General features: G+C 42.9%; 1 protein-coding gene across 15 annotated transcripts in view; it reads right to left on the bottom strand.

Moving 5' to 3' along the window:
- Positions 1 to 27,781, bottom strand: part of PCBP3 (poly(rC) binding protein 3) — a 275,338-nt gene that overhangs the window by 86,189 nt on the left and 161,368 nt on the right. For 2 of the 15 annotated variants that reach the window (XM_036242988.1, XM_036242990.1), the window contains one exon: positions 23,629 to 23,711. The exons of the other annotated variants lie outside the window; for them this stretch is intronic. The gene's annotated coding sequence lies outside the window, so the exon portion shown is untranslated. The remainder of the gene's footprint in view (positions 1 to 23,628; positions 23,712 to 27,781) is intronic. 15 annotated transcript variants of the gene reach the window in all.

Raw genomic sequence — 27,781 nt, 5'->3', positions numbered from 1 at the left:
AAAGTAGAAATCAATGAAATTTCAAACAGAAAAACAGTAGAGAAAGTAAACGAAACAAAAAGCTGGTTCTTTGAAAGGTTAAATAAAATTGACAAACCTCTAGCTAGACTGATAAAGAGAGCAGAAGACACAAATTAATAATATTAAAAATGCCACAAGTGCTATCACTGCAGAGTCCATAGACATTAAAAGGACAGTAAGGATCCCCTGGCCGGTTTGGCTCAGTGGTTAGAACGTTGGCCCGCGGAACAGAGCGTCCCAGGTTCGGTTCCCGCTAAGGACACATACTTCGGTTGCAGTTTGTCCCCGGCCCCAGTTGGGGTCGCATGAGTGGTAACCACTCGAAGTGTTCTCTCTCACATAGATGTTTCTCTCTCTCTCTTTCCCCCTCTCTCCCTTCCACTCTATCTGAAGATAAATGCAAAAGTGTCCTCGGATGAGAATAAAAAAAATAAAAATAAAAAAAAAGGACGGTAAGGGAATACTACAAACAACTCTATACACATAAATTGGACAACTCAGATGAAATACACCAATTCCTTGAAAACTACAAAGTACCATAACTCACCCAATATGAAATAGATTATTTAGATAACTCTATACTATTAAAGAAAGTGAACTTGGTTTAAAACCTCCTGAAAAGGGGATCTTCAGGCCCAGCTGATTTTACTCGAGAATTCTATTGGATCCTTAAAGACATTGACACCAATTCCATACAATATTTTTCAAACAACAGAAGACAAGGGAACTCCATCCAACTCTTTCAAGATGCCACTATTACCCTAAAAACAAACCCAGTCAAAGACAGAACATAAAAAGAAATCTGCAGATCAATGTTCCTCATGAATGTGGATGCAAAAATACTCAATAAAATATAAGCAAATACAATCCAGCACTGTATACATATAATTATACACCATGACAACATGGGATTTATACCAGGGATGCAAGGCTGGTTCAATACTCAAAGATCAATCAATGTAACCCATCATATTAAGAGACTAAGAAAAATTACATTATTATATTATTGAAGTATGGGAAGCATTTGACAAAATTCAATATCATTCATGACAAAAAGTCTCAGCAAACTAGAACTAGAGAAAACTTCCTCAACTAGATAAAGAGCATCTACAAAAAAACTTACAGTTAACATCCTACTTAATAGCAAAAGATTGAATGTTTCCCCCAAGTTTGGGAGCAAGGCAAGGATGTCTATGTTCATCCCGCTTATTCAACAGAGCACTGGAGTCCTGGTCAATGTAATAAGGTAAGAAAAGGAAATAAAGGGCACACATATTGGAAAAGAATAAATAAAAATTCCCTATTTGAAGTTGACAGAATACCATGTAGAAAATCCCAAGATATCTACAAAAAGTCTCCTGGAAACAATAAGTGTTAGAAAGGTCACAGGATACAAGATCAACATATAAAGTCAATTATATTTCTACAGACAAGCGATGAACACATTCAAACAAATAAAAAACACAATAACCATTTACAATCACTTCAAAAAATTAAATACTTTAGTGTAAGTCTAACAAACATGCACAGTATTTTGTCTGCTGAAAACGACAAGATACTGATGAAAGAAATCAAAGATCTAAATAAGTGTAGATGCACTGTGATCAAAGATGGAAGAGTCAACACAGTAAAAATGGCAATTCTCCCCAAATAGAGTTATGAGTTTAATGCATTTCCTAACTAAATCCCAGCAATAATTCTTGTAGAAACACAGTTACTCTAATAATGTACATTAAAAGGTAAAGACACTAGGTTAAAAACCATTTGAAAAAACAAAGTGGGAGAAATCACTTTATTTTTAAGACTTACTATACAGCTACAGTAATCAGACCCATATGGGAGTGGTGGAAGGACAGACACACAGGACAATGGAACAGAACAGAGAGCCCAGAGATAGGCCCACACAATACCAGCCAATTAGTTTGGGACAAAGGTGTAAAAGCAATGAAATGCAAAAAGGACCATTTTTTCAACAAATGATGCTGGAGCAATTGGGCATCCACAGGTAAATAAGGAAATAAACCTACAACTATAGCTTATGCCTTATGCAAAAATTAACTTAGGAAAACACAGGAGAAAGTCTTTAGGACCGAGGGCTTGGTGAAGAGTTATCAGATATGACACTAAACTCTCAGCCCACAGCTGTGTCAATGAGCTGTTGAACATCTACCAGCTGAGGCTTCAGAGAGCAATGGCATGAGTCTAGTACTGCCCAAGAAGGTACCTTGAGAGAGATATTGCTGCTTTAAACTATTACCTGTTGGGGTGAGTTTTAAAGTAGTGGTTCTTTCTAATGTTCTGGGTCACGTCAGACACCCCTGGGCTCTGTACCATCTGTCCCTCACCTAGTTTCTCCTGTCACCTGCTCTTCAGCCTCTCCAAACCATTTCCTGCTCACCATGCATAGTCTGAATCTCTACTTTTGTTACGTGGTATTCTGGACTTCAGGCCCATCCCCATATATGCATGCACCACTGTTCCCAATTTTCTACCACTCCTGTACCCCTGCCCTTTTTGTTCGGCAGTTTCTCCCCAGGAAAGGAATACATGCCCCTGGCCCACAGACACTGGGGCTTGATGATCTTGGGCCAGTGGAATGCTGGCTGACATGATGAGAGAGAGGCTTCAACATGCTTGCAAGTGTGGGATTTTTCTCTTGTGCTTCTGCTAGTCCCTTGAGAAGAACATGCCTTGGGCATTTACTGGTACAAGGACAAGATTTCGAATCTAGCCAAGCCAGCCTGAAAGTGCATGCCCTTACTGTTATGAGCCACTGTTATTTTGAGATTGCTTGTTATGCAGCAAAACCTGATGTATACAATCTGCATAAGATATGGCCCCAACTTAAATAAAATCTTTCAAAAACAAATCCCACCACACCTGCACAGCCAGCCCATAATTTCCAAGGTAGAAAAGACCTTTCCCACCTCTGAATTACCATGGCAAACTAGCCAAGCTGCTCCTCTGGCACCTCTACTTGGGAAGATGTGAAGGGGGTAGTCCAACTAAATGTGCTAGAACTCAACAAAGCCTAGTTTAAAGGGCAGGGCATGAAATACCATGTAACAGCAGACAGCCCCACACCAGGCCAGGCACTGTGCCAAGCACTTTATACATGCTAACTCTTCAAATGAGCAGCTGCTTTCATTACCTTAAATGAAATCTGGACAGAAGAAGCAACTTGCCTTGAGTAATAGCTACCTGCAAGGCTAGTGATTCAGAGCCAGGAAACAGATAGGCCACCGCCCCAGGGGCAATGGCCACACAGCCTTTACACAAAGCCTTGTGGGGCCTGGCCACTCTCCCATCTGCTTCTCATCTCTCTGCTCCCAGAAGCACTGCACAGGGGCTGTTTTCCAATCTCTGCACCTGTGTTCCTCCTTCCCTACCTGTATTTTAGAGGAGCACGGAATGGTCCCTAACTCCCATCCCCAGACACCCCTGGATAGTGACTAGTCAGTCCTCTTTAAGTCTCATGTTTGTCTTCAATCAATGCAGGCATCTGGCAATAAGCAACCTACCAGCACTTGCTCTTGTAGTGGTTATTTGAAAAAAATCTAAAGACTATCTCTTAAAGTAGAGGACAGTATGAATATTAACAACTGAGTGGAAAAAAAGAGAGAGAAATAAAAACCAGATTTCCATGGTTCAATCTACTTTAACAGAAACCTCACAGAGGAGGGCATATAGTCAGCAGCAATGATAGTCAGTCAAAGAAGGATAGCTATTTTCTTTCTTTATTCTTAATTTTTTTTTTTTAGATAGAGTGAAAGAGATGGAGGAAGGAAGAGAGAGAAACATTGATGTGAGAGAGACACACTGATTGGTTGCCTCCTGCATGGCCCTGACAGGGGCTGGGGTTTGAACCCACAATAGAGGTACATGCCCTTGACCAGGAATCAAACCCACAACTCTTTGGTCCTTGGGCTGACACTCTAACCACTGAGCAAAACTGGCCAGGGCAAGGATGGCTATTTTCTTTTCTTTTTTAAAAATTCTCATCAGGGGATATTTTTCCATTGCTTTTTCAGATAGAGTGGGGTGGGGGGAGAGAGGGAGAGAAACATTGTTGTGAAAGAGACGGCATCTACTAGCTGCCTCCCACATGACCCCAACCAGGGCCGGGGAGCAAACAGCAACCAAGGTACGCACCCCGGACCAGAATCAAACCTGCAACTCTTTGGTCCACGGGCCAATGCTCTATCCACTGAGCCAAATTGACCAGGGCAAGGATGGCTAGTTTCTATTGACATAAAGATCATGTTTCCACAGAACAGCAAGCATTAAAATATGCATGGCCAGATGGATTAGAAAAAAAAGGAAAAATGACAGCATTGCTAGCATAACATCCCATTGTATTTCTAACAATGTAACATGATCATAAAAATGTGTAAGTGTGCTGTCCTGAGTTCAACTTAGTGTCACCTCATATGTCCTTTTTTCTTCTGTGATCTATGACAATTTGAATGATTGTTCCCCACCTCACTCTCCCTCTGCCAATGGAAGCACATGCAGCACAAGCACGTCTCTAGGTGGTAGAGTGACCCTCCAGCACCTCTGACCCTAGGTGGTCATGTGACTTGTTTGGCACAGTGGGACCTTAATGGACAGAGGAGGCAGGACACAGGCCCCAAGGGTTCCTGCCCAGGCAGCTTGCCCTGTGTGATCCTGTGACCACCAGGAGAGAAGTGTGCTGCTTCCCCTTCAGCCCAGGCCCAGAATGAATGCAGAGCAGACCTGAACTGAAGGATAAGTCTGGGTCCTGCCTGGCTAGCTAGTCAGGCAAATTCAGATTGCATTCCATTTTACCAATAAATTCTCCAGTAGACATTTAATCTAGGAATACTTCTTAGGACCACCATGCAGTTCTCACATGACAAAAAAATCAAGAAAAATTCTGTCACCTAACACCTAGTCTATATTCAAATTTCCAATTATTTCTAAGATATCTTTTTCCTATTGCTCTGTTCAATAATAATCCAAATCAGGTTTACAGAATGACTTTTCTTATGATATCTAATATTTCATTCTGTAGCTGCATCTTCTCTTTTTATATGCATTTTATTTGTTGAACATACAAGTCATTTTAGAATCTTCCAAATTCTACTTTTGGCTGAGTGCCTGCTAATGATATCTGGGCATGTCCTCTGGCCTTGAATTTCTGTAAACTAGCAGTTAGCTCTAGTGGTTTGCTTCAGACTCAGGTTCAATCCCTCCTTCATGCTGGGCTATGACCTTCCCACAGGGTCAGAGGACAAGGCTGAACAGTACCTGGGTCAGCCTCTTGATGTTTCGGTTGACAGCAGGTCTGGTGGTCTCCCGGAAACAATAAACTTCTATAAGTACAAGCTTTACCTCACCCACTATTGGAAATACAGTCTTCAAAGCAAAAGATGAATGCATGTTGGATTCTTTCATTATTATTTATTGATGATTAAAACACTGAGTAGGTTTCACCTAACAACCTCCAGAGAAGAAGGACGTTTCAGTTCTTGTGACTCAGATTCATTATGACTCATGGATTATTATGTATTTGCTCTAATTCAGTCTACTGTGGTCCCTATCTTTTGGATTCACAATGTTACATTTCTATCACTCAGAGCCCTTCAAGGTGGCCCATGTGTGATTTTGAAATTACCTCATTAGTTTTGTGAGTTTCCTTCCTTTTGGTCCAAACCAGATGTTTCAGACCCATCTTGTACATTTACTTGTTTGTATAATAAACCACTCTTCCAAGAAACCTGCCCTTTTAGAAACTAAAATCTGGATGTCAGAGGTGTTCTTAACTCCTAGAACCATCTCCACAAAGTGTGCTAGAATACATTTCTCACTATGAACTATTTCAAACTTAGAGACACTACAAGCTATGAGACACCAGTGTACCTGATATTAAGGATTAACAAATGTTAACACTGTGCTATATTTGCTTCAGCTCACTTTTATTGATTTATTTTTATTTATTTTTTTTATCATGCACATTTAGAATACATACTCATTGAATTTTTTTTTCTTTATTGAATTTTAGAGAGAGAGGAAGGGAGAGGGAGAGAGAGCTAGAAACATCGATGAGAGAGAACATCGATTGGCCGCCGCCAGCATGCCCTCCACTGGGGATCTGGCCCACAACCTGGGCATGTGCCCTGACCAGGAATCGAACTGGCGACTTCTTGGCGCATGGGTCGATGCTCAGCCACTGAGCCACATCAGCCGGGCATCAGCTCATTTTTACATGAATAAAACACAAAAAAAGGACTAAAGAACAAGGGCCCAGCAGCCTCTTCTCTGCTCTTGTGCCCCCCTGGCCCTGCCACCGGAATTGGGCATTTTCCCTGCGCAGTCACACTTCTCCATGGTGCGTGAGCTCCCAACAAGATGCCCTGTTATGTCGTGTGTTCAGAAAGCCAGCATCAATGACATAACTCTACACATGTCCCACTGATGCTCATATTCAGTATTTATCCACACAGATGCATGTAGATCTAACACTTTATTCCACAGAAGGTATATTAACACACAGTACCCACCTCACCCAAGACCCCTAGGGGGTTGAAACCATGAATAGTACCAAACCCTGCATATACTAGATTTTCTCCTATATACACACACCTATGATAAAGGTTAATTTATAATTCAGGCACATTAAGAGATTAACAACAGTAACTAATAATAAAATATAATAATAACTATACTATAATAAAAGTTATGCGAATGTGGTCTCTTTCTCTAGTAATTTTTATATTTTTCAGTCTGCACCTATTTCTGAGTCTGTGTGACCATCCCTTACTTACAGTAAAAGGTTTGGTGTCACTTGTTTCAGGAGTTCCCTTGCCAAAGTCCTCAGAGAGGCTCAATGCTTTCTGGAACAACACACTGCCATCAATCAGAACATGTTTTTTGGTTCATGTCTTCTACTCACAAATGTGTGCGTTTTTCATCTTAACTAAGTACTTATCACATACTGTGGCTGTAACTTTTGCAGTCTGAGTTAGACAGCAAAACTAGCACTTATTTCTTTTTCCTTCTTCACAATTTCATGGAAGGAAGAGTCAGTCTTACCATAAATCTCAGCAACCTCAGCATACAATCTTTTTTCCTTTCTTTATTAAGTTGAGAGCATTTACCTTTCCACATAAGGAAAGCACTTTACAGCATCTCTTTGGCATCTCCGAATTGCCAGCATCACTGCTCTTGCACTTTGAGCTCATTATTAAGTAAATAAGGGTGACTTGAACACAAGTCCTGCAATATAGTCAATCTAATAACCCAGACTGCTAAAGTGCCACAAGTATATATAGCGTGGAGACCCAGGACAAAAGGATGATTCACATTCTGGGTAGGACAGAAGGAACAATGTGAGATTTCAACATGTTGCTCAGAATGGTGTGAAATTTAAAACTTATGAATTGTTTATTTCTGGAATTTTCCATTTAATATCTTTGGACTGTGGCTCACTGTGGGTAACCACGGGTAACTGAAAGAGTGGAAAACAAAACTGTGGATAAGGGAGGGCAGCTGTATCTAGTTACAAGGAAACTTTGCATTTCTGAATATTTGCACAGGAACCTGCTCATATGTGTCTCCTTGTACACACGTGCCTGGTTTTTCTTGTGTGTATTACGAGGAGTAGGAATGCTGGGTCCTGGGGACATGGCAGTCCTCCATCTCCCTACACACTGCCAGGCTGCTCTCCCAGGTGGAAGCCCTGGTCTGGCTCCCCCAGCAGCATCCAAGGGCCCTCCAGCATGCTAATCGATCTTCTGTATCTTCAACCTCTGTTTGCCAGTAAAGTTATGAAGCAGTTCATCCCTGTCCTACTTCTCATTCCTGGAGCTGAGGAGAGCTGGTGGACTGAGAGGGTCTGGTGAGCCTGAGGGAGGCTGGGCCCCTCAGTGGACACTGGCCAGGCATTTCCTCCTCCATGGCTGTGGTGTATTATCTGCCCCATTTTCCAAGAACCATTTTTCCTTTGCTTTCCTGATGTGTAGCCTTCTTTGCATAGTCTGTATGCAGGCTGAGTTCTTGAGTGCACGAGGAGGTGCTCCGAGGACACTGAGGACCCTGGGCTCATGCTGGGATGTGGTAAGGGAAGATGAGGCAAGGGAACAGGGCTGGAGGGCTGGTGGGGCCCCGCAGTCAGGAGGACAGGAGCAGGTTCCAAGGTCAGGATCCTGCTGGGTACCCAAAATGACACTGTGGAAGGACAGCTAGCCGGGCCCGGAATATATCTTGGGAGAGAGGTTCCCACATCCACATCCCTTTGAGCAGAAGACTCAGGAGAACAGGCAAAATAACCAAGCTTTCAGACACTGCACCACTTAATGGTGGACAAAAAAAAAGTGCACAGAGTCAAAAAAGGAACATTCCCAGGGCAGGGAGGGCCGGGCCTGTGCGGCAACAGCCATGGGAAGAGGGGTTTTCAAAAAGGGACACAAGAACAGTCAATAATTCACTACCTTTAAAAATCAGCAGGCCATGCATAAGTTGTGTCCACAGCTTCAAGGCAGGGAGGAGATGAAAGGCTGGCCAAACATAGACAAGACAGGCTCAGTGTTTTTTCCAAAAATTCGAGCCAGGCAATTAGTTAAAGACAGCTATAACTATAGATACTTAAAAAAAAAAAAGGCATTAGCCCTGGCCAGTTCGGCTCAGCAGTTAGGGCATCGGCCCGCAGACCGGAGAGTCCCAGGTTTGGTTTCCACTAAGGATGCTTACCTCGGTTGCAGTTTGTCTCCGGCCCTGGTTGGGGTCATGTGGATGGCAACCACTCGATGTGTCTCTCTCACATCAATGTTTCTCTCTCTCTCTTCTTCCCCCTCTCCCTCCGGTTCTATCTAAAGATAAATGCAAAAATGTCCTTGGGTGAGGATAAAAAAAAAATAAAAAGAAGAAAGGCATTAGCCCATCTGGTGTTGCTCAGTGGTTGAGCACTGACCCATGCACCAAGAGGTCATCAGTTCAATTCCCGGTCAGGGCACCTGCCCAGGTTATGGGCCATATTCCCAACAGGGGACATGCAGGAGGCAGCCAATCAATGTTCTCTCTCATCGATGTTTCTCTCTCTCTTCCTCTCCCTTCCTCTCTCTCTAAAATCAATAAAGAAAAAATAAAAAAAGAAAGGCATTAGCCCAGCCAGTATGGCTCAGTTGGTTGAACATCATCCCATGCACCAGGAGGTTGCTGGTTTGATTCCCAGTGAGGGCATATGCCTGGGTTTTGGGCTCAATCCCCAGTTCAGGGCATGTAGAATGCAGTTGATTGATGTTTCTCTCTCATCAATGTTTCTATCTTCCTCTCTCTAAAAAAGCAATAAAAACTTTTTTTTTTTTTTTTTTTTTTTAAAAAGGAGGGCATTAAAGTTATCTGTGATAATGTGATTCTCTACATAATACATCTTGACTTATGAGACCCAACAGGACGTGGTTTATGATGGCAGATTATACACTAAAGATGAAAAAATAAATATCTTTAGTATATATCAGTAATAATTAGAAAAGAAAACAAGAATACAAAATATAAAATAATCAGGAATAAGGAATGTGCAAGACCTATACAAGAAAACTACAAAACTTCACTGACTGCTTTGGATGGAACATGGCAGACAGTCCTGGCATGTCTCTGAATTGGAAGACCCTCCCTCCCAACATAAATGGATCATTTTAATGGGAGGCCAACCAAAATCCAACTAGGTTTTTAGAATCTGACAGAGGAACTCTAATACTCATATGGAAGTACAGACAAGTGAAATAGAGTTTTGGGGGGATAAATAATAAGATAGGTTATAACTTTTTTTTTTTTTTTTGTAGAAAAAGAAAAATAGTCATCCAATAGTCATTCAGACTGTCTCTGAACACTCTAAAAGGGGCAAGCACAGACAGTAAGTTACTGTGATAAAGATGGCACTTCTCATCAGTAGGTAAATTTTGATTAATTGTAAAATGGCTATGAGATGACTGGCTAGTTCTTTAAAAATAAAACAACAAAGCACAGTTGTCACTCAGCTCTGAGACACTGACTCCCAGCTCCTCTGTGCTGTTGGACTCAGTCTGCAAACGGCATCTCCAAGGTTCACCTGGGCTTTACTTCTCTACTGCTGAATAGCAAATTCTACAACTTAGGGCTTAAAAGCACCCACTTATCAGTGCACAGCCTTGAAGGGCAGAGGTCTGGAAACAGGGTAGTTAGTTCTCTAGGGGAAAGGCTCATAATGCAGGAGTCAGCCAGCTGCATTCCCACCTAGAGCTGGAACCTCTTCCTGGCTGCTCAGGTTGAGGCAAGGCTGAATGCAGCTTCCTGTCGCTATAGAACTGATGTTCATTTCTGAGATGTTGGTCAGCTCCCAGAGGCTGCCTGAATTCCCTGGAGCATGTTCCTCATCTGGAATCCTCCTGTGCTTCAAATCTCAGGCTTCTTCAATCACTGACTTCTCTCCCAGACTTAAAGGGCTCATGTGACTGGGTAAGGCCACCCAAATCACCTGCCTTCTGATTCACTCAAAGTCAGCTGACTAGAAGTCTTAATTACATCTACAAAATCTCTTTGCCAGGCAACACAACATAGTCAGGGACCATGTCCCACATACCACCCACTCTCAAGGGGAAATTAAGCAAGGCTTGAACATCAGGTGAAAATCTTGGGGGTAGCCTAGATTTATACCCACACCTCAAAGCCTGGCTTTCTGTCAGGTTCTCCAGCAGGAGGTCCTGGGGGGATGTCTGAAGGCAGGAGGGCAGGCAAGTTCCTCATCTGATTAATCAGGCAGTTGGGAGGAGGGAGCCTTGGAGGAGGCAGCTCCTTTTCCAAAACTCGGCCCCTTAAGCATCTCTACCAGTACTAGAGCTGGGGCAGCTTCCCAAGGTGAGGGGACACTCCTTGGGGCATGGTGACTCCTATCCTGGGAGCCTGCTCTGCAGAGACCATTGGGCTAATTCCCATGACTCAGAATCTCTCAGCCTCAGCTCCTCATTCTAAATAGGGATGAGAAAACACCCACCTTTCAGCATTTTGAAAAGTACTCTGTAATTTGCAAAGTGCTATACAGATGGAGAATTTTAAGCCTTATTTTCCCAGGATGATTCTGGAGTAAGAATAAGAGATAAGAGAAAAGAGCAAAGTATGAGGAATGTACTACCTATATTATTTCTGAAGATGTCCAGGTCTGAACACCACCAAGATCTGACTATTTTCTGGTGAGGCTGGGAAGGAAGACCTATGCCACATGTTATGGAGAGGACACATCTCCTGACCCATCATCCCATATACAGGACCAGGAGTCTGCATCAGGTTTGGGTCATCCCCAAGAAATGCCCTCACTTGATTAAGAGGGAGACAAAAGGGGAGGCATGCAGCATTATTTTCAAGGTCCTTGGCCAGCGTTAGCTGCTTCTGTGTGCCCTTCACCACACAGCTGCCCCAAAAGGCCCCAAGCACCCAATCCAGAAGGCCCTACATGGCTGGGAGGCAGCAAGATGAGTGAAGGCATTAGGGCTCCCCAAGGAAGAAAGGAAGGATGGGGCTCTCCACTCACAATGGGAACTGGCTAGGGAGCCTGACCTTGGCTTCTTCCCGAGATCCAACTCTGTGTGGGGTAGCACTTCTGCAACCCCAGCAACAACCCTAGTCACACACAAAGAATCCCCAGGGGTCCTTAGACCCTCCCCTGCCACAGGCACAGGTGCACACTGAAAGAGCCCTGGGTACATCCCCAAAGTCACAGCTGAGAGAGTGAGTGAGATCCAGCCTGCCACAGCCAGAGACGGAGAGGACAGCTCACTTCATTCTTTCCTCTGCAGACTCCTGAATACCAGGTGTGCCAGCCGCAGAGATTTGGGGGTGAAACTCGAAGTCAGGCACACTGAGTGCCTGGCTGTGTGGCCCCCAGAATCCTGGCCTCATCTGACTTATCAAATCTCTTGGAAAAGGGTGATGATAACTGGTCCCTTTCTCCCTGTACTCCTAGAATGAAACCAACCAGGGCTTTTCTGGCAGGACCCACAGGAGTCCTGGGAATAATGTCACCCTACTTCTACCCCAGGAAAGGAACAGCAAAAATGACTGCTGTCCTTGGCCAAACTGTTCTGAGGGGCAAAAGATAAACAAGACAAAACCATAAACATAATGAATAAAATTTAAAAATCATAAGCAAAATTAAAAATAAGATTATTTTAAAAGCTTGGCCAGCACATAAGCAAAAAATACTAAACACACTTGCATGGTCATCACACCCAGAAGAAAGAGGGGCTCTGTCTGCTCAGAGTCCCAGCTTTCCCTTAGCTGCAAGTAGTGACCAGAGGAACAGCTTACACAGCAACACAGGCTTGTGGGCAGGACCAGGTTATGAAGAAAAGGAAAACAGAACTCAGTCTCCATTATGAAAGGGCTCTACATAGGAGTTTCAAAGACTATCTTCTTGATGAAGTTAAAGAATCAGAACAAAAGTTTTCACAACAAAATAAAGATATATGATTTCGAATTATAATTCTGTCCAACACAAATTAAAGGTTTTACTCTTTATTGAAAAGAAAAATAGTCACAAAGAACTCAAAGGGAATCAAGAGAAATATCTGAGTATCAATTAAAAGTGCAGGAAAACCTAACCCATCCTGGATATGTGAGGAGGGTGAAACCCTTTTCCTTACGAGGCTCATTTCCATGTCCCTGTGGTTGGTAACCCTGGCACCTCCAGACCTCCCCCTACTGTATTCTCATGTCCTCACCTGCTCCCCAGAAGCGTCGCCATGGGGTCCTCTGAGTTCTCACACCTGTCCTGCTCCCACTTCCCTGTAGAATTCTGTTCCCTCTGAAGCCAGAGGAACATTCCAAGAGCACAAAAAAGCTGATCTGCCTGCTTATAAGTCCCAGACCTCCCAGTACCCAGAAAGTGTAAATCCCCCAGCCAAGTCCCCCCTTCCCCTCAAACCTCCCCACATCATTCATACTCCATGTCCCCTCCCCTCAGTCTGCTGACCCCACCCTCAAAGCCCACCCTCAAGGTCCTGGGCCATCACAACCCTGAGCTCTCACAGCCCAGGAGACACTCTCATAAATGTAATTATCTTTTATAACTATTAAGCCAAGAAGGTACGGAAGGGAGTTAAGCCATCAGAGCTGTTTTATGTTTTGAAAGATCATCCTGACTACAGATGACAGGACCTTGGCTCTGATGAGGCTTTGTGACCTGCTAGAACACCTAGGGCCCTAGCCCACCTACGCGACTGGTGGAGCCTCTGTGAGGAGGAGGGGAGCAGTAAGAGCTAAGGAGCGTGTGTACCTTGACAGGTGGCACCCCAAGACAAGGAGCTCCCTCTAGTCACCCAGCTGAGAGGCCATGGCTGGCTCATGAAGAGGCCCTTGAGAAATAGGAGTGGAGCTTGCAGAAGTATGGTCAGTACCACAGGGCAACTAACTGGCCAGCTCACTAATGTCATTAAGAGACTCTGGAAGGACATGCACCATTTAAATTACAAAGATGATTTGTTTTTATAATTTAGTTAAGTTTAAATTTTGGTAGATCACAGAGAATAATCATATGGGTTTGAATCCTCACATGCTGTTTTATTGTTTCCCTGCTATATTGTCTGACCTCGTCTTGCTGGCATGAGCCAAACATTTGCTAATGTGATGGATCAGCAGATGCAGTAAGGGGCCCTCATTAGCACATGCTGCCTAGAATTCCTTCCAAAGAAAAAGGTTGTTCAAAGCAGAAACTGTGCAAGAAGCATACAGCAGTGAGATAAAAGGTGTAGTTTTCAAGTCGGAGAAGAGAACAAAATGGAGTGACCAGCACCATGCCAGATGTGGGTCACCTCCCTGTGAAACCTCCTGGAGAAGAGGAGATGTACTGAGGAGGTGGAGCATGTTTGTGTGTGATCCTAACTGGGCTCATTCCCTTCCTCCTTGGTCACCTCCTTTCACATCGAGAAGTCACTGCAGCCAGCAGGGTGGGTCAGCCCAGGACATCAGTTATCCTCAGAGATGGCAGCCAGCGCTGTAGGGGACAGAGGAGCTGGTAAAGTCATGCCAGGACCTGGGACAGCACAAGGGCTCACACAGGCTAGATATCACAGATGTATCAGTCCACAGAGCTCTCCTTCACAGTTAGATCCAGGATGAGGCTTCTGCAGGGCAGGCATGACAAAAAGACAGAGGATGACGATGATAATGCCATGGGCAGAGCTGGAGAACATTCTAGGGTCAGGCAAGTGAGCATGGCAATAAGAATGCACCAAGTCCAGGACTTCCAGTTGTCGTCCCATCTCCCAGAAGGACACCAGGACGAGAAGAAGAGAAGTACCAGAGCCTGGATAGGTGGGGGCATAGAGAGAATAGAGGCTCTATGTCTCCTCTCCTGACCCTAATAACCCCACCCTCAGGCAGAAGGCAAGACTCTCCGGGGCACTGGCCTAGGGGGCAAGGCTATGTGGAGGACACAGGGGTGCGCATGGCAGCACAGGCGCTGAGCCCCAAGGACACAGCACAGATGGCCAGCTGGTGACCATGATGAGCGGCACAGAGCCAGGGTGGGAGACAGCGTGAGATAGCTGTGTGGGTGGAATAGAGGCCGGGCAAGGAGGAGCCTCAAGGTCAAGATCAAGCCCATATCTTGACATGCCTGTGTCAGGGAGGTCAGGTCTGAGGCCTGTCTTGGGAGCATCTCTCGAGCACAAAATGTGCACAGTGCCAATGACGTGCCTGGTGCATTATCCACTTCATGCTCAGCCAGCTGAAGTCACAGCTTCCTCATTTTTGATGGGTTTCTCCCTTTGCCATAGCCTTTATCTATAAAAGGAGACACTGTCTCCATTTCACAGAGATCTGGTCCAAGGTCACCACCAGGTCATGGTCTACTGGGCTCAAATCCCACAGGTCAGCTCCTGTATCCTGCTTTCAATGTCCATGAGGCATGGCTCCCAGGGATGTCTGGTTTTGCTCAGGTTGTAAGTAGAAAGCTCTACATAAGCAGCAACTGTGTGTCCAGCACCAGCCCAACCTCACAAGGTTTTGCTGAGCCCATCTCTGACTAAGTATGAACCAGGAATCCACAGAGAACCATGGGGCCACAGCTGGTTTACATTTGACACTAAAGAAAAATAGGCACAGGGACAGTATGAGGTGCTACAACAGGAAAGGCTGCCCCCAGGTGCCAACCTAGGCAGTGAGCTCAGTGCCAAATGCCTTCCTGGGCCTCCTGGGATCAAAACCCAACGTTACTTCAAGAGGTTACTTGTCCTCTTCTCATCAGATTTTTAAATTATATTCTGAGGCATTCATTTGTCTTAATTAAAATTCCAGTTTGAGGAAAATATTGAGAAACTAAAACAAAAAACCTGGTTCCAGCATCCCTGGCTCACCTTCGAGTCCCCACCCAGCACATCCAAGTGTCATCTCATCCTCCCAAAGTCTCCCAGGACATCCATCCAGAATGAGTAATTCATTGTACTTATTTAATGGACAACTTTTTAATTTATTTATTTATTTATTTACTTACTTATTATCCTCACCCGAGGATATTTCTTGATATTTTGGTCAGATAGAGTGGGAGGGAGAGAGAGAGAGAGAGAGAGAAACATTGATGGGAAAGGGACACATCGAATGGCCACCACCCACACGACCCAACCAGGGCCAGGGACAAACTGCAACCGAGGTACATGCCCCTAGCAGGAACCGAACCCGGGTCTATCCAGACCACAGGCCAACGCTCTAATCGCTGAGCCAAACCGGCCAGAGCCAACTTTTTATTTTGATATAATTTCAAATCTTGAGAAAAATTGTATGAATATTACAAATAACTTCTATGTATACTTAATTGTTCCTCCAACTGTTCACATTTAGGCCCATTTGTTTGTCATGCATGTATGCATTCATTCATTCATTGGTTCTCCATATTGATCTGCACCTTCTGAGAGTGATTAGCAGACATGCTCCTTGACTCCAGATACTTTAGTGTGTATTTCCTAAAAACAGAGATATCCAGATTTTAAAAAATAAGTATAATTATCCAAAACAGAACATTGCACATCGATGCAATACTATTACCTAATTCCCTGACCACCTAGCCATGGTGCCCCATCACCAGACACACTCTAACTTCATTTTAGCCCGTCATAAACATAACAGAAGAGGGCATTCTAGAGCCTTGAAATCAGAAATGCTATTATCAATATGCCTCCCTTCTAAGAAGTTCAGGAAAATAAATTTCATGTGAGGTCAAACTCCATGCAAGGTTTTTTTTAAGACAAAAGAAAATAAGAAACAAAACAACATCCCTACTGACAATAAACACACACCATAAAGACATGAGAACAGAAATATTAAAACCATAATCTAATAACTTTAAATTGATTAAAAGACATTAAGATGATAATGTAAGAGATTTAAAAAAAAAAGACATACATCAGAATTCGAAAACTTCAAGAACGAGTTCATAGAACTCAGGTAAGAATCTAAAACAAAAAAAAAATATTTCAAAAATCAAGATGAAATCAGAAGACACATAAGATCAAATAAACACTTCAGAAAAAAATAAAAGAGAAAACGTAAAAAGAAAAAAGAAAACAAAGCAGTGAGAATTCATGAGACGTGGAAAAAACAGAGCAGAGAAGACTAACTTGGATGCCAAGTGGCCTCCAAACCACAGCTCAACCAACTCTAAAGTTAAAAATATATTTTAAGACTAAATGCTTTGTTGGATTCCATCTGTTAACACTTTACTTATGGTTTGCACATCTGTCTCCAAAAGGTAGAGTTACCTATACATAATTTTAAGATTATCTGCACAATTTTTGTGTCCCAATACTGCTGATCTCATAAACTGATTAGAGGAACTGTGAGTCTTCTCTGCACTGTGAAACAATTTACACACCTTAAAAGTCTCACTTCCTTTAGGACTGGTGAGTGCAACTCTCTGAGCACAGTTTCAGTCACTTCCACAGTGATGGGTTATTCAGACTTTCTACATTATATTGAAGCAATTTGATTTACATTTTTCTAGATTTTCATTTCATCTAGATGTTGCAATTTCTTTGCATAGACTTGAAAACAGCAATCTCTTAAAGTTTCTGCAGTTATAACCAGTTTCTGGTTACCCCCGGGGTTTAAGTATTGCCTTTTCCCTCTTGGTCAAAGTTGTTGACAATTTAAATATTTTATAGTCCTCTTCCAGAATTTATTGCACCAAGCAGCAAGTTTTCTGGTTCTACTGTATTCATCTCTACCTTACCTTAAATTATTTTGTAATTCTTTCTCTAACATTTAGAGTTACAAGGCAGTTCATTTATTTTAAATATTTCTGGTTTCCTGACATTTTCTCCTAAGAACTGTTTTGGCAGCATCCTTCATATTTTGATATGCAGTGTTATCTTATTTTCATTACTTTTTTAAACAGTTTATGCTTTATTTAAAAGCATTCCAAAATCTCCACATATATAGTGGAGTCTGGGTTATTTTGGGGTATCATTTTGTGGTTAATTTCCATTTTTATCATACTTAATGACTTCTGCTATTGAAAAATAAAATTTTCTTTAAAATCAAATACATGGCAAATATATATATATATATATTTTTTTTAAACTCCCTTTTTTTAAACAACCATGGTGAAGGTCTTGGTGTGTTTGAAAATAAGACAGGAGGAAGGAAAGGAGAGGGGAGGAAGAAAGAGAGAAAGAAAAGAATATTCTGTGTTTGGAACAGAGTTTGTTAAACATGCTATTCAAATCCTTCATAACTGTATGTTTTTTTATGTCTTCTTGATTTTTTATTTATTTTTATTTTTTTCCTTTATTGATTTTAGAGAGGAAGGGGGGGGGGAGAGAGAGAGAGAGAGAGAGAGAGAGAGAAACATTGATGAGAGAGAACATCGACTAGCCACCTCCTGCATGTCTCCCACTGGGGATTGAACCCACAATCTGGGCATGTGTCCTGACCGGAAATTGAACCAGTGACCTCTTGGCGCATGGGTTGACGCTCAACCCTGAGCCACATCAGCCGGATGTCTTCTTAATTTTTTTAAATTAAAGTTTCTCATTATGGTACTGGATTTGTACATTTCCTGTTCTACAAGTTATTCATAAATTTTACAGCTATGTAATTATATACATAAAAGTTCATGAATATCATCTCTTCTTACAGGATTATAACTTTTCAAAATGAAGTATCTTTGTCCCATTTAATGCGTTTCAGTTTTTTCTTGAAAATAACGTTGTTAGTTCTGCTTTCCAGTCATTAGCATTTGCTTAGTACACTTTCCATGAATATATTTTCTGTTGATCATTTTTAAGATAATCTGAGTTTTGTCTCTTAAGAGAGAAAATTAACACACATTTGCAGTAATGCCTACATGATGTCTTGCCTTATATATTTTCTATGATTTCTACTTTTTTCCCTTCTACACTACCTTTTGGTGACTTTGTTCCAGCGTTTTCCTCTACATGACTGAAATTGTACCATCTGTGCCTCTGACTGGCAGCTCCTTATAAATTGTTACTGTTTTGTTTTGTTTTTCTGTATTGATTTTAGAGAGAGGAAGGGAAAGGGAGAGAGAGAGAGATAGAAACATTGATGAGAGAGAACACTGATTTGCTGCCTGCATGCCCCCTAGTGGGGATTGGGCCCACAAGCTGGGTATGTGCCCTGACCAAGAATTGAACCAGAGACCTCCCATGCATTGGTCGACGCTCAATCACTGAGCCACACCATCCGGGTAATCATTACTGTGTTTAAATGCACAGTTTCATACCATAGGCTCTAAGAGTAGAATCTACACATCCCCCGAAAAGACCCAAAGTTTAGGCAACTTTCACTTTTCTCCTTCTCATCACTATATAAATACATGTACATAAGATTTTTCAACTATTATTTTAATTTGCACCACAATGTGCATCAATAATTATTTAGAGGTAGCTACATGTCATACTAGATTCTTTCCCCACCATTATTAGTGGGGCCTAACATTACCCTCTTTTATAGATGGTTGTCCTTTTTTTCATTTTGTCAAGAGTCTTAAGGGTAAAGCTGGTAACCTCTGAGTCCTTGACTGTCTGAAAACACCTTACCTTTGTCCTTCAATTTGAATTAGAGTCTGGCTCTGTCTAAAATTCCAGGTTTGGAATCATTTTTCCCCACATACTTTGAAGATATTTATCCAATTAATTCTAGATTTAAAATTTGCCAATGAGAAATTGCATACCAATTGCTAGCCAGACCTTTGCTCCTCCTGCTGACCACTTAGGGGATTTTCTTGTATTTGGTAGTATCCTGAAATTGTGTCCTAATATATCTGGGCAGTTGTGGTTTCTCACTTCTGCTCAATACTTAGTCCTCTGACATATTCTGCACTCTGAGAAGGGTCCTTCTAGTAGCTTTTCATTGTCCTCAGCCTTCTGTTCTCTCTTTTTCAGACTTCTACACAACAGGATATAGAGCTTTTCAAACTTGCTTTTTGGCCTTACCCTTTCACTTACACTCTCCACCTCTCAGTCCTTAATCTTCATTCTGGAGTATCTCCAGGTCCTCTAGGTCTGCCTTCTGGAATAGCTCCAGCTCCTCTAGGTTTGCATTCTGGAATAGCTCTGGGTCCTCTAGATCTGCATTCTGGAATAATCCTTGGCTCATTTGTCTAGTCACTAATTTCTTCTTCATTCTCTCTGTACCATGATTAAGTCCATCCTGATCGTTCCATTTTGACTAACTTTTCTTTCCAGAATCTTCAGTTGTTTCTTTCGAAGGAGCAATGTTTTCTTTTATGAGTGTTCTTCCATTTCTGCCATTAACTCTTCCCTTAAGTACCTTCTTTGTTGCATTTGGTGATTCTTTCTCCTGTTGTTGGTTCTCCTCAAACCCATGACAGCTCTTGGCTCAACAGCTCTGCTTCTGAGAGGCTTGATTTGCCTGCCATGGATATGAGTTCCATTCACTCTGGTCTGCCTCTGGTATGGGGGGAGAAGAGGTGGGGTTCTTTGGACTGCATTTGCAAAATTTTGTTTTCTGAAGTAACTCCCTACTTCTCTCTGGAGTTGCTATCGGGACACAATTCCTGCTGGCCCTGGCCCAAAGCACATACTGGCAATGTGAGTCAAGGCACCTGGCAGGGGGTGGGAGGGGCTTCCAATCAATTCTTTCAAAGTCCTGGTGTCCACTAACCCTGAGCTGAGTGTCTGAATTCTCATTCCTAGCACAGTAGGTATCTCTACATATCTTCTGAGATGTTTTGATTCCATAAACACTATCTGTTTCTATCCTTTAATAATTAACCAAAACATCTGACCCTCTACCTGTATTTATCACTGTTTCCACAAATGTCATGAGCTGCTGCTATCTTAGAGCATCTGCCTTTTGGGGGATTCTGATACAGGTGACTGCAGATGAATGCTCTCAGGCAACCATTCTTTTCAATCTGCAGAAGACTGATTTATGTACTGATTTGTACTGTCTTTTTAAAAAAGAAAGCCCTACTTAGGTGTTGTTTTCTTCAATAGGCAGTTGATAAACTACCCAAAGTCTAAAAGCACCTTTTTTAAAGCTCTGGTTAATAAAATTAATCCCAATAACCATAACCTAGAACCCCATGTGTGGCCTCCACATGCTTCCCAGCCTGGTCCTGGGAAATGCAACACCATAGAGGCACATGGTAGGGGGCTGGGGGTGGGGGTGGGGGACTTGAGGACAACCTGCCTCAGGTCCTAGCAAAGAAAGGAGAAAAGAAGCAGGACTCACACCTAAGCAACTGGCTGATGGCCCAAGAATAGGCATTGTTCCTAGGCTGGTAACAGGACACGAGGTAAGGCTTGGAGTTGATGAGGCCACAACCAAATCACATAGTCACTTTATATTTATTTAAGACTTACCCTGCAATTTCCCTGTTGTCTGTAATTACCCTGTGTCACCTCATAACATATTCCATGTAGTTAAATGGTTGGCAGTTACCATGGAAACCAAGAATTGTTCTCTAACTTGAAAAGGTAGTTGTATTTTTTTAAAAAATTTTAGTTGTATTCTACTTTGATAGAGATTAATTCACAACTGCTGCCGACTTGAAACAAAGTTAACTATGGGCAGCTGCCATTTCTGCTGTCCCAGCTCTTCCCTGGGGAACATATGTTGGTCCCTCTCCCAGACCACACCCAGAGTCACCATTATCTGCTCTTTGCATGGGTGCTCACATCCCTTTGTTCTCAACTTGCTTTCTTCTTGCTTGGCAAAAGTGACACCATGTTAAAATGTCATTCTCTGCCCAGTCCCTGCCTATACCCAGACAGCTGCATGGAAGTTGAGAAAACACAAACCACTACACTCACATCACAGACCACATGACAGCCACAGCACTGTAGTCAGCACAGTAGTCAGCATACTGCACACCAGTCAGTACACGGCAATCCCTGCTCCAGCCACACTCCTAATTCTCCAGTATTCCTGCACAAACTTTAAATTGAACCCTATGAAATTATCATTCACTGTATGGCAAAAATATGTGAACACTGGCAGTTCCTGAGGACAATGTATATTTTACTCCAATTCCTCTGTCTTCAAACTTTCCTGGTTCCCCTCACCGATGGCTTCCTGGAACAGAACACTGAACTCCCCCCTCAGTCTGCTCCTCCAGGTAGCCACCTTCCCACCCCCTGCAGCTCAGCTGGTGGCACTATTCGCCTGGAAACCAGTCACTGTGGCTCCCTCTGTGGAATAAACCTTCCTTGGCCCCTGCCCTGATGCTCTCTTCCCTTTGCAGCAAATTCTTCTCAACCCTGTCTTTGCTTCCCTGCTGCCTCTGTCGCTCCTCTTACATGCCCACCACTTTTACTCTTGGCCCCTCCAACCAAAATAACTGCTCAAGCTTCCAATGACATACACGAACCCCCATTCTCCCTCCCCAACCACTGCAGGGATGGAGTCAGACCTCACTCCCCAACCCCAATGCAGTGTCCTCTGGGCCTCTGCTTCTCCCTCATAGATCTCTGGCTCAGACCCTACATGGTCCCCTGTCCCACCCCAGCCTGTCAGACTAGGGCTCTCAAACCCATTCCTGATCCTCTTCCTTCTCTGAATCTCCCTTGATGGGCCTGCATTTCCTGCATAGAATCTGTATCAGTCCACACTTCCAGCTCATCCTTATCCTAGCTCCAGTCTCATCTTTCCAGCTGTGGAATCAAGAGTCACCTGAATGTGAAAGTGTCTCATCTTAATATGTCCAAAGGCCAACACTCCCACTGCTCTCTCTGCAACTTTGGTCTCAGGAGCTGGAGGGGACATCATTCTTCTAGTTCATCAGTCTAAAACCTTGCCATCATCCTTGCCCCAATCACATCACTACCATTCTGCTAGAAATTTACACTGGCTCTGCCTTCCAAACACATCCCAAATCTGACTAGCTTTCACTGCTTCCTCAGCATCACCTCTCACCTGGCTCAGGTCCACCACCTAATTGGTCCCTACTTCCACCCTGGGTCCTAAGTGTCTGTTCTCCCACAGAAGCCAGAGCAATTCTGCAAGAACCTCCTTCTGCTCTGGTCCCTAGCCCTCACACAGAGTGAAAGCTCACACACACAGTGAAAGCTCTCACAGGCCACAATGACCCACTTGCATCTCTGCCCCTTGCTCACCAACCCACCACACTGGCCCCTGGCTATTCTCCAGTCATCCTCACACTGAGGCCTCACATTGCCTGTTCCCTCTGCCTGGAATGCTATTCTCCCTCTATTACTCATGCCCTCACCTTTACTTAAATGTCATCTTCTCAGTGAAGCCAACCCTGATGGTCCTGTTGATCACTGACAACCCCCAACCACAAGCATGCATGCATGTGCACACACACATACAGACACACACATGTACACACCACACTTTGTCACTCCTGCTTTTTCTTTTTCTTTATTAATGAAGCTCATCTCCTGCACTCTCAGGTGTGCAGTCTACCCTTGAAGACTGTCTCTGGGGGCAGAGCCTGTCAGTGTGTTTGCTGATGGACCTGACCCAGCCTAGAACCAGGGCCTGGAACAAAGCATGCACTTGATCTGTCTGCTGAGTGAATTTGTTAAATGTGAGATCACAATTCAATTTTCCCAGCTTCATTAGAATTACTCCTAATATCAATTCTGATTCTGAAGTGTCTCATTACCTTCACTATGTTTCTAACCTGAAGAGAATCATCTGTGGCCAGCAAAAGCATTAACATTCTGTACAACTGAAGAGTAACATCACCACACACTCCAGGTTGCATCACTGAAGGAACAGGACATTCTTTCTCATTTTACTACAAATGACCCTGTTAAAGGAAACAAACAGCTAAGAAACAGCTTTGCATCTGAAAGGCATGAACACCAGCAAGTGGCACTCACCCTGTCAGGAGGTTAATGAGAGCCAGGGTGCAATTCAGGGTTAATAATCTCAAAAGAAATGATCAAGCAAAGGGAGCAACCAGAAGTGAGGACCAGGCCCTGAGCTGGCATAGGAGAAGGGAAGGTCAAGATCTGGGCTGAGGTGGGTCAACCAAAAGGCAGGGCACAGGCAGGGCACAGGTGGGCAAAGCAGACCAGGAGAAGCAAGGATCACAGGTGAGTCATTGTCTGCAACAGGATGGGGCCAGGCAGGCAGGTCACCAGCAGGGGTAGATGAGAGTACCTGGGAGTGTCTCCTTCTCCCGGCCTGTGGACGCCTGTCCTGCCAGCCCACCTGCTTCCCCCGAGGGTGAGGACACTGTCCATCTACCAAAAAGCAAGGGAAAAGTGTCACGTTACCCAATGAACTCTGCAAGGCCAACGTTATGGCACACCTCAAAATCCCACTTGGCCCCAATTCATTATTATTCTCATACTTGGAAGTATATAAAACACTTGGTATACTTGAAATTCAGTTTGTTCCCCTCAGCAATTGTCAGACACAATTCCTAGGTCACGGTGCTGCTCCCTGTGTGTTCCTGGCTGTGTGCTCCTGTCCACACCCTATTCAGTTGCTCCCACTGTCTCCCGAAGTGTCCTCCCTGTCTTTGCTTTGATCTACTCAACTTTACCCTATTCCTGCAGCCAGTATACCCTGAGCTGCACCTCAAAGCTTCAACTGCTCAGGGTGGCTTCTGACTTACAACACACTGTTAAAACAGCATACACCTCAGTTGTAGCAGAAATGCTTTTTTAAAAATCTGGCAACACATTTGGAAGAGTTCAGAGGTGTCCAGTGCACTGCGGACCCCTGCCAAGCACTACTGTCTACTTCAATGGAGCAAAGCAACTGAAGAGAAGGCCCTGTCCATTGGCACTGTTACCCGCATGGGAGGTCTTCCCTGAGATTCCATGTGTAGTAATTCAGTGCCACCAACGCCAACCCCCCTCCCCCAACCAGGGTCTCAAGAGGATCCTCAATATAATTCAGATGGCAGAAATACACTTCCAAAAAACTCAGATGAAACCTCAGATGTAGTCATTACCCTATTCATACCTAAAAAATTGTTCCAGAAATAGGAACTGGATTACAAAGACATGCCAAATCCCTAAAAGGGGGAGAAAGTAACAATTCTTAAGCACTTTATTATTTATAAGCACTTTCATTATTATTCTCCTACACCTAGTATTTGCCAGGTTAGGAAGCAGGTATGATGATCACCACTTTTACAGAGGAGGCATATGGCTCAAAGAAGGAACACAGTTGTCAGGGTTGCAAGGAGAGAAGATCCCGCACCATCACTCCAATGGCACACTGCTGGCCTCTGGGGCATGCTCCTGTGCAAAGAGCAGGGCAGATAATTCCTTCAGAGGGTGAGGGTAAGTTCAGGACACATTGCTATTTACAGCATTTTAATGACTGTTATTCTGTGTCCCTTCTATGTAGGAGCAGTAATGACACCAGAACATTCTCTGCTCTGTGTACTCCCAAAGTGGTGAGTGAATTTCTCAGTGATTAAATAATAGTAACAAACCATGAGTCTGGAATAAGCTTGGAAATACAGATTCTTTTAACAATATTAACAGTTAGAATTCTTCCTGGTCTTAGGTGGTTTCATAATTCTTCAAAACCATAGATATTTAAGTATAAAGAGTAAAAATATAAACAAAGAAGTCAGAGTCTTTCCTATTTTGCTGAGCTGACAGTCACTGTCACCATCCCTGTGGGCCCATCCAGGATGTTCTGTGTGTGGGGGGTAGGAGATACACTTGCCTGTTCTACACCCACCTGGCACAGTACTCTTTATCTTCATATATCTTATAATTTTCTTGAATAAGCATTTAGAAGTACCTCAGCATGAGAAGTAAACTACTGTACATTTTTATTTCAGAGAAGTTAGCTAAAATATTCTCCACATAGGTCTCTGCAAATTATACCCTGTCAAACTCAAGAGTGCTCTCTCTCCAGCCACTGCCCACACGATTCACTGTTCACATTCTGATCTCTGACAAATTGAGAGGTAAAATGTTGCCTCATCAGTTTAACTATTCAAGACTTTAAGCTCTTGTTTATGTTCACTGAACATCTGGACCTTGTGTGTGTGAAAGGCCTGCTCATGGCCTTTGCCCACAAAGCAGAATAAATGATGACTCATCACGGATGGCTCGGGAATTATCACATTACACCCTCCCCACTACCCAGTGTGAGTCCTTATTAGCTATTTTTGGTTCTTTTACTGACAATCTCTATGTGATGTTCTTAAATGCCTTATGCATTGGTCAATTGGCCAGAAAGAGCATGAAGCAAATGGACTGTGCCCTTGGTCCCCTTTGCCTGCTCACCCCTCACTGTCCTCCTCCATCGCTACCATGTAAGCCACTGTTGCTTCTTGTGAGGTCTTCGACATGGACATTTTGTTCTCCATACTCCCTGAACATTGTGCACATGGGGTCCCCACTAGGCTTTCTCTGACCTTTTACCCCCTTATTCCATGGCTCTGTATGGAGTCTAGTCCCGTGTTTAAGGAGCTCTTTCAGCAAGGGGGTGTGAACACCACTTTTCCCTAAATCCTCACAGATTTGAAAATGTATTATTGAGAAAATTCTTTCTTTCCTAAAGGTTTTGTATACTTTGCTACACTTTTATCTAGCATGAAAATCACTGTGGAAACATCTGGGGCCAGTAGACATAAATAGAAAAATGGGTAAAATTGAAAAAAGTACTTCACAAAAGATATCCAAATGGCAAATAAGCACATGAAAAGGTACTTAAGTCTCATTAGTAATCAAAGATATGCAAACTAAAAACAAAAATAGATGTGAATACACACCCACCAGACTGCCTAAAATATAAGTCTGGCAATTCCTTGCCTAGTGCTGGCAAGGACAAGGAGTAATGGGAACTCTTAAACACCTTCCTATCACTTAGGCTATTATTTTGTTCTGAAAACCCTTCTACTATACAGGAAAACAATGATCTACTGATTATAATGGAAAAATTATGATGTGTTCAATACCAACCAAAGATAACCAAATAATTTTCACAGCTAGAAAAATATATCAATTGAACAGTAAACAAAAACTTATAAAGTAATAAATAATCTAAAAGCAAAAAAAACACAATTTGCATTTGCACAAAATGTGATATAAAGAAGGCTTGACCGTATGCCTCAGAGGAGGAAGACAGGACTTGTCAGGGGTCCAGCTGGAGAAGAATGGTATAAGAGAGTCACTCTTTGGAAGGCATATTCTTATTTCTGCACTATTTTCTTCACCAATTTATACACCTTTTTGAGGCTTATGGTTATTTTGCACTGTGACTGCATTTAGAGTTGCAGAATAGCATAACACCATCAGCACAGGATGATAGCACATGGAAACAGACTCACAACAGAACAGAGTGTGATAGGAGATACAACTGTTGTGGCATCTCTCACAAGAAGCATGCGTGAACCTGTTTGGTATTCATCCAAACACTGTAGGACATTCATTCCATATTTTCTGGTGGGGAAGGTTATATCAAGAAATTGGTATTTGTATCTTTTTTGAAACCATAATGCTATAATATCACTCCATATAGTTTGTTTATTTAATCTGTTTTGGGTAAAAAGATCGTTGTATGGAGGAGGGGGAAGATGATGATCTTAAACTTGGTGTAGTTTTGAAGAGCAATTGTGGAGAGATGTGGTTGCCTAAACAATCACTATGTGAAGTACATCTGTATTTTGCTGGTCTGAGTACAAACTCTGAAAAAAAAACCAGAATGGATCAGCTGGCAAAGCAGACGTGCATAAGCAGGGGAGCAGAGGCTCCACTCAGAAAGGCAAGGCCAAGAGACATACACCAGATGCAGACTGTGGCTCCTGGGAAAGCGATGGGCCATCTTGAAATCTGGTTGTTTTTCAGATTGTCTTTGTCTCTAGTTGTCAACAATGATGTGCTTAGATGTGAAAGTGTATTACTTCTTTGTTTCCCTGCTTTCTGATTTATGCGTTTAAGTGTAGGCTGTTACATGAATCTAGCATGGGTATATTTCAATGCTTTGGAAAGATCTATGGCCTTTACCTATTCAGATATGTTTTAATGTGCCCCCCACCAGCCACCCCCAAACTCAATCCATTCCATTAGATCTTTTGACTCTGCCCACAGGTTGCTCACATTCTATTTTGTATTTTATATTCTTTTCTCTTGTGCTTTAATATAGATACCCTGCATTGAACTTCTGCTCACTCACTAAGCCTGCTTTCTGTTGTGTCCAGTTTCTATCCAGTGAATTATTTATTTTAGATCCTATATTTTTCAATTGTAGAATGTATTTTTGATTTTTTTATAGATTATAATTCACTCTGGATCCTTTAGTTTCTACCACGGGTTCCGGTTATGTTGCATACAGCCCT

This window comes from Molossus molossus, unplaced genomic scaffold (genome assembly GCF_014108415.1).
Source record: "Molossus molossus isolate mMolMol1 unplaced genomic scaffold, mMolMol1.p scaffold_m16_p_5, whole genome shotgun sequence".
Taxonomy (NCBI): Eukaryota; Metazoa; Chordata; class Mammalia; order Chiroptera; family Molossidae; genus Molossus; species Molossus molossus.
This window is presented reverse-complemented; position numbering and strand designations above follow the sequence as displayed.